Source organism: Sorex araneus, chromosome X, assembly GCF_027595985.1.
Source record: "Sorex araneus isolate mSorAra2 chromosome X, mSorAra2.pri, whole genome shotgun sequence".
Taxonomy (NCBI): Eukaryota; Metazoa; Chordata; class Mammalia; order Eulipotyphla; family Soricidae; genus Sorex; species Sorex araneus.
The window spans coordinates 163693553-163707748 of NC_073313.1; the positions used below are offsets into that span (position 1 = coordinate 163693553).

At 55.2% G+C, this 14196-nt stretch overlaps 1 protein-coding gene across 4 annotated transcripts in view; it reads right to left on the minus strand.

The window, feature by feature from the left end:
• Positions 1-14196, minus strand: part of TNR (tenascin R) — a 265395-nt gene that overhangs the window by 72276 nt on the left and 178923 nt on the right. The gene's annotated exons all lie outside the window — the stretch shown is intronic.

Here is a 14196-nt window from a genome sequence, read left to right on the forward strand (position 1 = left end):
TCTCTCTGTTCACTTCCTGTCCTTCACTTCCGGTCACTCCCAATACACTCACTCGCCCGTGTTAAGTAATTCAGCCCCACCAAAGGAGAGAGCTGCCCCTGACCAGCCTCTTTTTGACCAACCCCATCAGACGTGTCTCATTGGATGGGGGCAACACAAAAGGAAAGACAGAAGCAGCCCCGAAGCATAGCAAGGCAAAGCCAGATCCATCCCCCACCCCTTCCTGCCTGTTTTCCAAGCATTTATTTTTTCCTTCTTCATTTTGGGTCCCACCCGGCGATGCTCAGGGGGTTCATCCTGGCTCTGCACTCAGGAATCACTCCTGGCGGTGCTCAGGGCTGACTCCTGGCTCTGCACTCAGGAATCACTCCTGGCGGTGCTTGGGGGGCCCTATGGAATGCTGGGGATCGAACCCGGGTCGGACGCGTGCCAGGCCAACGCCCTCCCCGCTGTGCTCTGGCTCTGGCCCCTCTTCATTGAGCATTTCTGATCAATGGAGATGCAGCAGAATAAAAAATGTGCCTCTTGGTTCGAACCCACTGGGAGGAGTTGGGCGAGATGGAGACGGACACGCCCAGGGTGGTTGGCTGGCTTCCAGATACCCACGGCCGCAGGCACAGCTGAATCCCACACGCGGCCACGCTCCCCCGACACCGCCCGGAGCCGGCCCTGCATGCCAAGAGCGGATCGGGCTCATTGGCTTGTTGTCCGGATTCCGTAGTCAAAACAAGCAATTTCAATATTTGGGTTCACTGGGAACGGGGCCGGGACCCGTGATGTTGATAACGTTGGGGATTGTCTGCGTGGCCTCTGGGGGACTCATTTATACCGACAGGCATACAGGAAGGTTTGAAAAGCAGAAAGTCGCTCTTCCCGCCACCCTCCCCCTCTAGTCGCCCCCCCCCCCCCGCCAACGCCCACAAGCCTGAGAGTTCTTGAAGAGCGTGATGTAGGACAGATATAGAATGACTGCGCTCGTTTGTGGGATATGGAAACAGAACAGAACAAAACAAAAAAAAAACCATAGGATGAGACGAACACCGAAGAAACAGGGGCCCGGATGAACGGTCCACGGTTGGAAGCCTGCCTCAAGGGCTGGGGGAGAGGCAAGTTCGGATTGAAAGGGGGCCATGATGACAATGATGGTTGGGAGGGATTGTTCAGGATGGGAGATGTGTGCTGAGAGCGGGCAAAGGACCAAACAGGATGGCCTCTCGGTATTGGTATGGCAAGCCATAATGCCATGAAGGAGAGAGGGAGGGAGAGAGAGAGGGAGAGATGGAGGGAGGGAGAGAGAGAGAGGGAGAGATGGAGGGAGGGAGAGAGAGAGGGAGACAGAGAGAGGGAGAGAAGGAGGGAGGGAGGGAGGAGGGAGGGAGGATCCCGCCCGCACAGCAGAGCCTGGCAAGCTCCCCGTGGCATATTCGATATGCCAAACACATGTGGAGAGCCTCCATGGAACCGTGCTTCGTGAACACCTGTTTCTTGTTGGTTGCACCGTGCTTCGTGAACAACACCTGATGGGGAATCAGGATGTCTTGTCACGCTCACAAGTTATGGCTGGTTTATCAGCTGCAGACACTTGAGGGCAAACAGGCAGGGAGAAGTATATAAGGGGGGAAGTCACCTAGCTAGTCGGTTCTCCCTCATGCGTCCCCTTTTCCTCCTTACTCCACGTCCCCGTTCCTGATTTCTTCTCTAACGCATGAGAAAGTTCCTAAATAAATCGCAGCCAAAAGGATCTCCGAGTTGCGTGTTTCTTCGCTGGACGAAGCGGCGCGCGACAAACACAGTCACAACAAGTCTCACAATGGAGACGTTACTGGTGCCCGCTCGAGCAAATCGATGAACAACGGGATGACAGTAATACAGTGATAGCTAAATTACTTGATAGAAGACTTACTCGTTTTATTTTCCCACCCATTGTATATGACTTAGTATTACCAAACTTATAAATCTTGGCTTTTCTGATGAATGAATTCATTCATTCAACACATACATATGTATATATTTATATTCCTATAAATGCACACATTTATATTTATAAAATATATTTATATACACATGCATGTTTATATCTGCATATAAACATGCCATGTTTATATAAATGTATAATTGATTAAAATACCATGATTTACAGGACTACAGCAATAGCACAGTGGGGAGGGCGTTTGCCTTGCACGTGGCTGACCCGGGTTCGATTCCTCCATCCCTCTCGAGAGCCCGGCAAGCTACCGAGAGGATCCCGCCCGCACAGCAGAGCCTGGCAAGCTCCCTGTGGCGTATTCGAGATGCCAAACACAGTCACAACAAGTCTCACCATGGAGACGTGACTGGTGCCCGCTCGAGCCAATAGATGAGCAACGGGACGACAGTGTGACAGTGCTAATCCAAAGTATATGTCTGTTTGCAGTAACACAGCACGTCACACAGAATTTGCTGGGACATTTCCGTCTCCACTGCCTTTCTTTTCGTGCTGGCTTTCGTCATCCTGTCCCCACCCTCAGATGCTGGGAGATGGGGTAAGTGGGGCTTCCCCGGGCTTCCCAGAGTCCTTTTCATTTTTAATTTACTTGGGGGTCCTCCCAAGAGGCGTTCAAGGGGCGATGATACTCAGGGTCTCCAGCCGGCCATGTGGGGCCAGGCTGCTGGGAACTGCCCAACCCCCGGACCCCATTCTAAAGTGACTCTGTCTCTGAAGCCCCTCGTGGCTCAGAGCTGGCTGGTCTTCTGGCTCCAGGTCAGTCCCTTGCCCAGAGAACAGCCCAAACCAAGACGAGTTCAACAGAGAATTCGCTCTCCCTGCCCCGCCCCCCCCCCCCCCACCGCCCCAGCTGCAAAGCCGGGGTCTCCCAGGAGCGAAACAGCTGCTGTCTGCCTGCCGCACTCTCCGGCCCCCTGGAGGCTGAGCCTGGGGTAGAGGCCGGAGGGGACAGCCCTGGGGTGCCAGGCCTGGGCGATGATTAATAGAGCTGGCATATCGGGTTCGACCCGCCAGGGCTGCATTAAATGTGATTTATGACATGGTTTTAATTGAGATTTCACTGAATTATGATTCGGTGCCGAGAGCAGATAGGGGCCCCCACATTCAGCTGGGGGGGGCAGAGACTCTGCCTGAGGGTCACACCCATGGGTGCCCCCTTTCCCTCCCGAGCTCTGCCCTGCCTGGCCCCTGCCTGTGAGGGTCCCCTGGGAAGTAGAGCCGGGACACTGACATCCACTGCCCATCCCCCACCGTTTCCTCAGACCTACAGTCACACCCCAGCCCGCCTGATTGGCACAAAACAACAGCAAACTCTGGGGGGTGAGGGATGGGGTGAAGGGCCCAGGGCATCCCCCTTATGGAAGAGGAAAGGAACATTTGGGGGGTTCAGCCCCCTGAGAAGTCAGCTGCTTGCGGCTTGCCTCTGTCCCCGCACTGACGGTGGCCCCCAGCTGGAGGGGATGTCTGGGGGGTTTAACGCCACACGAGCCCTGGGTCCTGAGCTGCCTGGCTGAGGGCCTTCCCGGGGCATGGTTTTGGGGGTGGAAGGGTAGGAACCAGGGGCGAGGGCAGGGAAATGCGTGGGGACTTTCTCCTCCTCCCACCCACCTTCCCACAGGGCTGCGTTCTGACCCGCAACTCAGAAAATCCTGCTTAACGGCACCGTATCGAACTCAGAACTGTAGTGGGCAGAGAAAACGACTCTGTGTCCAAAACGCCCAGTGCGTCGCAGCCCAGCCCGCAAGGGAAGGAATAGGGTGGCTGCACCCACTTCCTGTGGGGTGGGGGAAGAAGCTCTGGCTGTGAGTGCCCAGCCACACGTGTCCTTCGGGAGCGGGGACACAATGACACGAGAGTTTGCAATGTGCTCTTGCAGCTGAGAAAGCCTGCGTGTGCGTGCATGCATGTGTGTATGCATATATATGTGTACGTGTGTGCATGCATGTGCATGTATATGCATGTGCATGAATATGCATAAACATGCATGTACGTGCATGTGTGTATATGTGTACGTGTGTGTATGCACATAGGTATACGTGTGCGCATACATATGCATATGCATGTGCATGCATGCATGTATGTGCACATACGTGCATGCATATGTATGTATATGCACATGCATGTATGAAAATGCGCACATGTGTGCATGCATGTGTGTATATGCATGCACATACATGTATAGGTGTACATGTGTATGTGTATGTATATGCATGTGCATTCATGTATGCGTGTATAGGTGTACGTGTGTGCATACATGTATATGTGTACGTGTGTGAGTGCATGTGTATGTAAGCATGTATGTGCACATGTGTGCACGTGCGAGCATGTGTATGTGTACATGGGTGCATGTGTGTGCATGCACGTGTGTGTATGTGTGTATATGTGTACGTGTGTGTGCATGGAGTTCCAACCTGCATTAACCAGCGGGAAGGAGCTGCAGGAACTCTGGGATGGGGGAATCTTGGCCTCGGAGGCATCCAGGAGGGCAGGGGTGGGTGCTGGGGGCGGGGCAGAGCAGATGGGGACCTGGCACAGAGTGAGCTAAGGCCTCTGAGAGACAGGACCGCGGGAAGGATGCTCCATCATCCCCACCAGCCTGAGGGAAGGCCCGGAGGGTGCCCCAGCCAGCTGGCGTTTGACCTTCCTTGCCCTCGCCCCACTGCACTCCGGGAGGGACTCTGCGTGGGGTCCAGCACTGAAGACTGGACAGTGAGCCCCGAGCTCATTCTCGGGGAGTTCCCAAAGGCACCACGTCCCCTCGGCTCACCCCTGCGTGGTCGCTGCTACCAGTGCCCCCTCATCCCCTCTCTGGACGCCTGGACAATAGCCGGGGGTCCTTGGTGACCAGCCCCTGCAAACCCCAGGGTCCGGAAAGCCCGCAGCCTGTGCCCTGGATCTGGGAAGCAGCAGGCCCTCCCCAGCGATTGGCTCCCAGGGAGGATGTGTTCAGAGAAGGACGCCAGCGATTGGCTCCCCAGGAAGCTGTGCTCAGAGAAGGGCGCCAGCGATTGGCTCCCCAGGAGGGTGTGCGCAGAGAAGGGCGCCAGCGATTGGCTCCCCAGGAGGCTGTGCTCAGAGAAGGGCGCCAGCGATTGGCTCCCCAGGAGGGTGTGCTCAGAGATGGGCACCAGTGATTGGCTCCCCAGGAGGGTGTGCTCAGACAAGGGTGCCAGCGATTGGCTCCCCAGGAGGGTGTGCACAGAAATGGGCACCAGCGATTGGCTCCCCAGGAGGGTGTGCGCAGAGAAGGGCGCCAGCGATTGGCTCCCCAGGAGGGTGTGCGCAGAGAAGGGCACCAGCGATTGGCTCCCCAGGAGGGTGTGTTCAGAGATGGGCGCCAGTGATTGGCTCTCAACGTGCCTGTCTCTGGGGAACGCAAGCAAAATCCCAAGTACAAATAGCTGCCAGGATGGGTGAGCTGGTGATGCCCAGCCAGCTGGATGCACAGAGCCAGGTGCCCTGCACAGACAGAAAAGCACACCCTTCTTGGGAGCCAATCGCTGGCGCCCTTTTCTAGTCCCATCTCCCTCCCCGCCGGCGTGGAAAGAGCAATGCATTCTACTCCATTTCACACAAACCCCCGCAACCTGCTTCAACAGTCGGGAGCGCCTGGAATTTTGGGAGGCTGGTAGCACTGATTTTTTTCTTTTCTTTTCTTTTTTTTGCTTTTTAGGTCACACCTGCGATGCTCAGGGCTGACTGCGGGCTCCACACTCAGGGATCACTCCTGGCGGGGCTTGGGGCCCCTGTGGGATGCTGGGTTGGAACACGGTTGGGCCACATGCCAGCCCAGTGCTCCGACCCCTGTAGCGCGACCCTCCGGAGCCCCCGCGTGTGGGCGGTCCCCATCGTGCCCGGGCAAGACTCCTGGCTGCAGTGTTCGCCCATGCCGTGGCTGTCTGTCTGTCTGTCTGGGTTCGGAGGGGAGCAGAGGCTACTAGGAGACAAGCCCCACCCTGGAATCAGACAGAGGCGGGGGGGGGGGGGGGTTGGCAGGACCCGCTGAGCCAAGGGGCTGGGATGCGACTGGAGGAGAGAAGGGAAGAGGCTGGACCACGAGCAAGTCCACTCTGAGAGAGCACGGGGGGGGGGGCAGCGTTACACAACTGACCTGTCCATCCCCCACTCCCCTGGACTCCTAGGTTCTCCCTCCCTCTCTGTCCCTCTCTCCTCTCCCTCCCTCTTTCTCTCTCCCTCCCTCTCTCTCCCTTTCCCTCTCCCTCTCTCCCTCCCTCCCTCCCTATTCCTCCCTCCCTCCCTCTCTTCATCTCTCTCTCCTTCTCTCTCCCTCCCTCTCTCTCTCCCCCCTCTCCCTCCCTCTCTCTGTCTCTCTCTCTCTTAAATACATCAGTAAATCAGCAGTCACATTGTTTACCAGGATTGTTATGTTGGGAAAGGAAGAAAGAGGGGAAAGGCAAACACTTTCTCAGAAGGAAAAAAAGAGGAAAGAAAAAAGGACACCTCTCCTAAAAACACTGATCAGAAGAAAAGAGCTGAGAAATAAAAACTAAAATCCCAAGCCTGGTAAAGCTCAAGGGGCTGGAGTGATAGCACAGCGGGTAGGGCGCTTGCCTTGCACGCAGCCCACCCGGGTTCGATTCCCAGCATCCCATAGGGTCCCCTGAGCACCGCCAGGAGTAATTCCTGAGTGCAGAGCCAGGAGGAACCCCTGAGCATCGCCGGGTGGGACCCAAAAAGAAAAAATAAAAGGACAGCAGAAGAGCTGGTAATAAGCAGAAGGAAGACAGCACATAGCCCCAGAAACCAAGGCCAAACCTGCTCTGATGGGGGCCTGGGAGGGGAAACACCTTGAGAAATGCTTCATGATGTTCGTGATCAGGTGTCCGTCATACAGTGTCCAACACCTGTCCCTCTGCCAGGGCACATCTCCCAGCCCCAGTGTCCCCAGGTTCCTTCCCATCTCCCCCAGCCTGTCCCTAAGGCAGGTGCTTCTCTGTCTTCTTTTATTTTTTTCCTTTTTTGGGTCACACCTGGCGATGCTCAGGGCTGACTCCTGGCTCTGTGCTCAGGAATCACTCCTGGCAGTGCTCGGGGGGCCCTATGGGATGCTGGGAATCGAACCCGGGTCAGCCACATGCCAGGCCAACGCCCTTCCCATTGTGCTATTGTTCTATCCCCTCTCTGTCTTCTTGAGTCCTCCTCCTCCTCCTCCTCCTCCTCCTCCTCCTCTTCCTCCTCCTCCTCCAAGCTTAAGTGGGACCCTTAAGTGAGGGTCTTCACAGAGGGAGGGCTGCTTCCCCCTGCTGCCCTCCCCCCCAGCAGAAGCTCAAAGATTCCCTGAAGGGCCGAGAGACCTGAGCCTTCAGAGTAGGAAACTACTTGGCTACACCTTGGGAACAGAGGTCACTCGTACACTGAAAACAAACCGTCGGAGCCCATGTTTCATTGCACTCTTGGAAATTTTTTTCTCACCTCTCTTTAGAATTTTCATCTAAATGATCATCAATAATTGATTAATGCATTAATGCAGCACACAATACGATTTGGAGATGACCGCTGGACTAGAGTCGTTACTGACTGGATTCCACAGGATGTCAGAAGAACACCCAGCCGCCCACCTATGAGATGGTCGGACTTCCTCGTCAAGACCCTGAATGAACGGTTTGAGGCTCTTCGTATTCCTGGAGCGAGCAGACACCACTGGGCTACACTAGCACATGACAGGGATGAATGGAGACATTACTGGCGCCCGCTCGAGCAAATCGATGAGCAACAAGTGAGGACAAGTGATACAAGTGATTCACTATTAATGGATCGATAGCACAGTGGTTGGGCATTCGCCTTTCACGCGGCCGACCTGGGTTCGATTCCTCTGCCCCTCTCAGAGAGCCTGGCAAGCTACCGAGAGTATCGAGCCTGCTCGGTAGAGCCTGGCAAGCTACCCCATGCATATTGGGTATGCCAAAAACAGTAACGATAAGTCTCTCAATGAGAGATGTTACTGGTGCCCGCTCGAACAAATCGATGAGCAACGGGATGACAGTGACTATTCAGTGTGACTATTAAAATCAGTATCATCCCTGATAACTGGAGAGTCCCGGGTGAATTTCTGCACACAGTCCTACAGTATTTTTTTTTTGGGGGGGAGAAGCTATATATCAGCTATCCGAGGGAAACACACATGGGGTCTATGTGCCATGAAAGAGAAGAGGAAAAGGTGGAGGCAGGGCATGCAAGGCTAGAGCAGTGTGGTTCTAGAATGATCCACATGGATCCAGAATGCAACCGAGAGAGGGAAGAGGTCTCCACACATGCGGGAGGGTTGGGAGGGCTCTCCCAGCCTCCCTATGCTATGCGCCCCTTCTCACGTCACAAGGTGCTTTTGCAAACATTTCATGATCTTTCAGGGGGGTGTGCACACAGCCCCACCTGGGACAATGGATTAAAATGCAAGACACTGGGGGGCCTGGAGTCATAGCACAGTGAGGGGGCGTTTCCCTTGCATGTGTGGACCTGGGTTCAAACCCTGGCAGCCCATAGGGGCCCCCAGCCCTGCCAGGAAATAAGCATTTCTTGTTTTTCTTTAAATTGAACCACAGTGAGATACACAGTTACAATGTTGTTCATGATTGGGGTTCAGCAGGATAATGTTCCAACACCCGTCCCTTTGCCAGTATCCCCAAGTTTCCCTCCCACCCCCCATCCCTGCCTGCGTTTATGGCAGGCACTTTTCTTCTCTCTCTCTCTCTCTTTCTTTCCTTTTGGGCCTTATGATTTGCAATACAGACACTGAAAGGTTAGCAGGTATATACCTTTACCTACTTTCAACACTCAGTTCCACCAGGAGTAATTCCTGAGTGCAGAGCTAGGAGTAAGCCCTGAGTATCACTGGGTGTGAACCAAAAAGCCAAAAAACAAAAAACAAAAAACCACCTCCCCAAACCAGTAACATACATGACATTTAACATTAATACTAATCCTGAAGTTCGACTCTGCATCTATGGCTTTATACTCCTTTAGGGCTACACAGTAGAGGAAGGAGGGAGGAAGAGAAGAAGGGAAGAAGGAAGGGCAAAGGAGGGAAAGAGGGAGCAAGGGAAGGAAGGATGGATGGATGGAGGGAGGGAGGAAGGAAAGAGGGAGGGAGAGAGGGCGGGAGGAAGAATGGGAGGGAGGGAGAGGGGGAGGGAGGGAAGGAAGAAAGGAAGGAAGGAAGAAAGAAAGGAAGGAGGAATAAGAGAAGGAAGGGAGGAGGAAATGAAGGAAGGAAGGAAGGAAGAAAGGAAGGAGGAATAAGAGAAGGAAAGGAGGAGGAAGGAAGGAAGGAAGAAGGAAGAAGGGAATGAAGGAAGGGAGGAGGAAATGAAGGAAGGAAGGAAGGAGGAATAAGGGAAGGAAGGGAGGAGGGAAAGAAGGAAGGAAGGAAGGGAGGAAGGGAAGGAAGGGAGGAGGGAAATAAGGGAAGGAAGGGAGGAGGGAAAGAAGGAAGGAAGGAAGGGAGGAAGGGAAGGAGGAATAAGGGAAGGAAGGGAGGAGGGAAAGAAGGAAGGAAGGAAGGGAGGAAGGGAAGGAGGAAGGGAGGGATGAAGGGAGGGAGGAAGGGAGAAAGGAAGGGAGGGAGGGAGGAAGGGAAAAGGAGGGAAGGAGGGAGGGAGAGTGGGCAGGAGGAAGAATGGGAGGGAGGGAGGGAGAGGGGAAGGGAGGGAAGGAAGGAAGGAGGAAAGAAAGGAAGAAAGGAAGGGAGGAAGGAAGGAAGGAAGGAAGAAGGAAGGGAAAAGGAGGGATGGAGGGAAGGACAAAAGAAGGGAGGGTGGAGAGCGGGAGGAGGGAGCGCAGGAGGGAGGGCAGGAGGGAGGGCGGGAGGCCGGCCAGGCTGGATCAGTCTCTCCTCCCGGCCTCTTGGCACAGGGCTGCCCCAGTCCCCCACCTTTAACTGTCCTCACACCTCCCAGAACAGTGCTCCTGCCAGAACGCCCTCACTTCTACCCAGGACCCCCGGGGTGGAGTGAGCCGGGGCTGGTAGGGGCAGTGGGTGGGAGGCAGGACCCTGTACTCTGCTTCCAGAACAGCGAGTCCTGGGGGCTGCAGGGGGTAGTAAGCCACGTCCTTACAGCACCGATATTGTGCCAGAAAATAAGACGGATGTATCTTGAACCCAGAACTCAGCCCTGCGGTCCACGAATGACACTTTCTTTGGCCCCCTCTTCTGCCTACTGGGTCTCTCTGTCTAATCTTGTGAGTATCAGGGTTTGAGCAACAATCCAGACGGGAGGGCGTTTATTTGCCTGGCACGTGGCTGACCCGGGTTCAATCCCCGGCATCCCATGGGGTCCCTTGAGCACCGCCAGGAGCGATTCCTGAGTGCAGAGCCAGGAGTCAGCCCTGAGCATCGCCGGGTGGGACCCCCCACCCAGAAACCCTTTTGTACATTATTGCATTCTCTTTTCTAGGGACATCCTCAGGGCCACCGCTCATCCCTTTGGCAAGCCACACCTCCACGATTCTGCATCCATTCACCCTCCGGATACCTATTTCTGAGAGAATCAGCTCATTTCTGCTAAGGTGATCATGACTGCCAAGGACCAATCCCTCCTAGAAAGCTGAAATCTCGGCATTGTCACACAGACCCCACGACAGAGCGGGACGGTCTGGAGTCACGGGTCAGGGCGTGGGGCAACCCTTTGGGCCATTTTTCCCACACCGTACCGCCAGAGCGTAAATGTTCCACGTCTGCTGCAAAGGGTTTAGACCATGAACGATAACGAACGAACGAACGAATGAATTATCTAGCCAAGATGTAAAGAGACGGCAATACCACATCTGGGAAGTAGAGGGCGCTGTTCACATGTTCCAGCATCCACGTGAATGTCCAGCGTTAAAATTGGGGGTACCCAGGGGGCACGGGGAATTTTCCCAGATGGATTCTGGGGTCAGGATGCTGGGGTGAATTTCAGTGCTTTCTCTCTGGAAGATTTTGAGGTGCAAATGAGTGACCACCTAGCACCAGGACAGAAGGCGGATGGGGGTTGGGGGGATTGTGCCGAGGGGGGGGTCCGTCCTGGGTAATCCAGGATAATCGGGAGATTCCCCTCACCCTGGAAGCCAGGCGGGAACTGGGGGGTAGAGGGGTGGGATTACTCTGCTCCCTAGAAAGCGTGGTCCCTCACTATGTTGCGGTTGGGGTGTCCTTCTGCTCTAGCTGGCAGGACTCTGTGCCCAGTGCTTGGATCACGCCAGGGGGGTTACTTTCCCTGCCATGCCTGACAAGTGACAGACTTCACTTCTTGTTTTATTTATTTATTTTTCTTTTTTGGGTCAGACCCGGCGATGCTCAGGGCTGACTCCTGGCTCTGCACTCAGGAATCACCCCTGGCGGTGCTCAGGGGACCCTATGGGATGCTGGGAATCGAACCCGGGTCAGTCGCATGCAAGGCCAACGCCCTCCCCGCTGTGCTATCAGTCCAGCCCCTGTGGATCCTTTTAAAACAAGCCCTTGAACCCACCAGAGGTTTTCTGGGACGGCTTTCTGTGACGGAACGCGGGGCCAGACCTCCTTTCTCCTGACCCCGGACCCAGGCGGGCGCTGAGCCAGCAGCATCTGCTCTGCCCATACTTTCCCTCCGTGACCCCGTCGGCCGCGAGGTTAGGCAGGGCTGGGAGGCTTTTGCAGCTGGATGCAACGAGCCAGAGGTCACTGGATCCCTGTTTATTTTCAGGGCTGCCCCGCACGACGGGAAGCCCTTAATGACCGTGCAACTCGTGTCTTATTAAATTTCAGAAGACAACCACGGACTGCAGACGCCAGGAAGCCGGGATGTGACCGACCGCGGGCTAACGAGGACCACGCTGATTAAAGTTTACTCAGCAGAGCACGACGGTGGCACGCGTGACCCCCCTGAGCACATCACAATAAAAGGACACGGAGATGCACTTCCAGCCTGGGCACTGTGCAATTATTTTTATTTTTTTATTTTTTTGCTTTTTGGGTCCCACCCGGCGATGCTCAGGGGTTACTCCTGGCTTTGCACTCAGGAATTACTCCTGGCAGTGCTTGGGGGACCATATGGGATGCCGGAGATCGAACCCGGGTCGGCCGTGTGCAAGGCAAACGCCTCCCCGCTGTGCTATCGCTCCGGCCCGCCCCCCCCCCCCCCCCCCCGCACTGTGCAATTAGCAGCTGTATGTGGAAAGAAATTAGGCGGCTGTGAACAAGGCAGGGGGGAGGGGTGGGGGTGAGGTGAGAGGGTCCCAGATGCCTGGAAACGCATCTTTAAGTTTCTATAAGATGAAGAACAAGCAAGGGAAGAGTCCAAATATAAGCCTGAAACCCACTTTCCATGGCAGTACATGGGGAGCCCCCTGGGGACCCCCCCCCGACTGCCCGCTGCCACAGGATGAGGGAAGGGAGGGACAGGGAAGAGGAGGGGCGTTTGCAGAAAAGCGAGAGAACTCGAGAGTTTGTTCTCAGACAGGACTGCTGAGAATGTACCCCCGGCCCGACTCACGGGGAGAGAGGCGCGGGCTCAGGACAGACACGCACGGGGCCGTGAGGGCCACCCGCCTGGCCAGCAGCTCGGCGGGGCCACCCCTGGCCACCAGAGGGTGACACGGGCATAGCCAGTCACCCACTCGTCCACACTGCAGGCTCTGCTTCTCTCTCTCTGCTTCTCTTTCTCTCTCTCTCTGCTTCTCTCTCTGCTTCTGTCTCTCTCTGCTTCTGTCTCTCTCTGCTTCTGTCTCTCTCTGCTTCCGTCTCTCTCTCTGCTTCTGTCTCTCTCAGCTTCTGTCTCTCTCTGCTTCTGTCTCTCTCTCTGCTTCTGTCTTTCTGCTCTCTCTCTGTCTCTCTCTGCTTCTGTCTCTCTCTCTGCTTCTGTCTCTCGCTCTGCTTCTGTCTCTCTGTGCTTCTGTCTCTCTCTGCTTCTGTCTCTCTCTGCTTCTATCTCTCTCTCTGCTTCTGTCTCTCTCTGCTTCTGTCTCTCTCTCTCTCTGCTTCTGTCTCTCTCTGCTCTGTCTCTCTCTCTGCTGCTGTCTCTCTCTCTGCTTCTGTCTCTCTGTTTCTGTCTCTCTGCCTCTTTCACTCTCTGCCTCTCTCTCCCTCCTCTTTCTCTGCTCCTCTCTCTGTTTCTCGCTGTCTCTCTCTAGGTCTCATTATCTCTCTCTGCCTCTCTGTCTCTCACTCTGCTTTTCTCTCTCATTGCCTCTCTGTCTCTTTCTCTCTGCTCCTTTCTCTGCCTCTTTCTCTGCCTCTGTCTCTCTGTCTCTCCCTCTGTTTCTCTGTCTCTCTGTTGTTCTGTCTGTCTCTCTGCCTCTGTCTCTCTCTCTCTGTTTCTCTGTCTCTCTCCCTTTCTGTCTCTGTCTCTGTCTCTTCTCTGTCTGTCTGTCTGTCTCTCTCCCTCCCCCCTTGCCCTCCTTCCGTTTCCCAACACCTTCTGTTCTCATGATATTTCCACTAACGTAATTTTCCCGCCTGGCTCTCCTGCCCCTGGCACTTGCTTTGAGCCGACCTCCGGCCCTGCTCTCCATTTATTCTGAGCAGGACAAATTGGCCGTGATCACGAGCAGATGCTATTTCAGCAAAGTCAGGCGCCGGGAGGGGAGCGCGGCCCCCGGCAGAAGGACAGACGGGTGGAAGGAAGGACGGACAGACGGAGGGGCTGGGCCAACTTCACCGCCAAAAACCAGCTGCCCTTTGCCGGAGCACGAGCGACTCTGCAAGCCCCCCGAGGAGCATCTAGAAACGTCCCCATTCCCCCCCCCCCAAACAATCCGTCAGAAGGCAGAAAAATAATTACGTTTCCCTCCACGATCCCAGCGAAGATGTTTGCTCTTCCGAAGGACCCCAAGGCACTCATAAAAAGCTGGGAAAATGGAGTTAAGTGTTTTTTATTAAACCATTAAGAGATTTGATTCCGCCAAGACAAATGTCTTCACGGAAGGGGATGGAGTTGGAGAGTGGCGGAAAGACCCCGATGCAAACGCGCTGAGTCAATTAGGACTGACGCGCTCTGACCTGGACGAGCTCGGACCCGGGGTGGGGGGGCGTGGCCACGTTTAGAGCTTCCAGTGTTTGGCTTCAGCGGAATTGAGGAAGGACCCAGGGGTGCTCTCTCTCTCTCTCTCTCTCTCTCTCTCTCTCTCTCTCTCTCTCACACACACACACACACACACACACACACTTTTCCTCCCCTCCCCTCCCCTCCGCAGCCCTGCGAGAGCCTGTTCAACCTGGGCACAGCCCCCCACCCCACCCC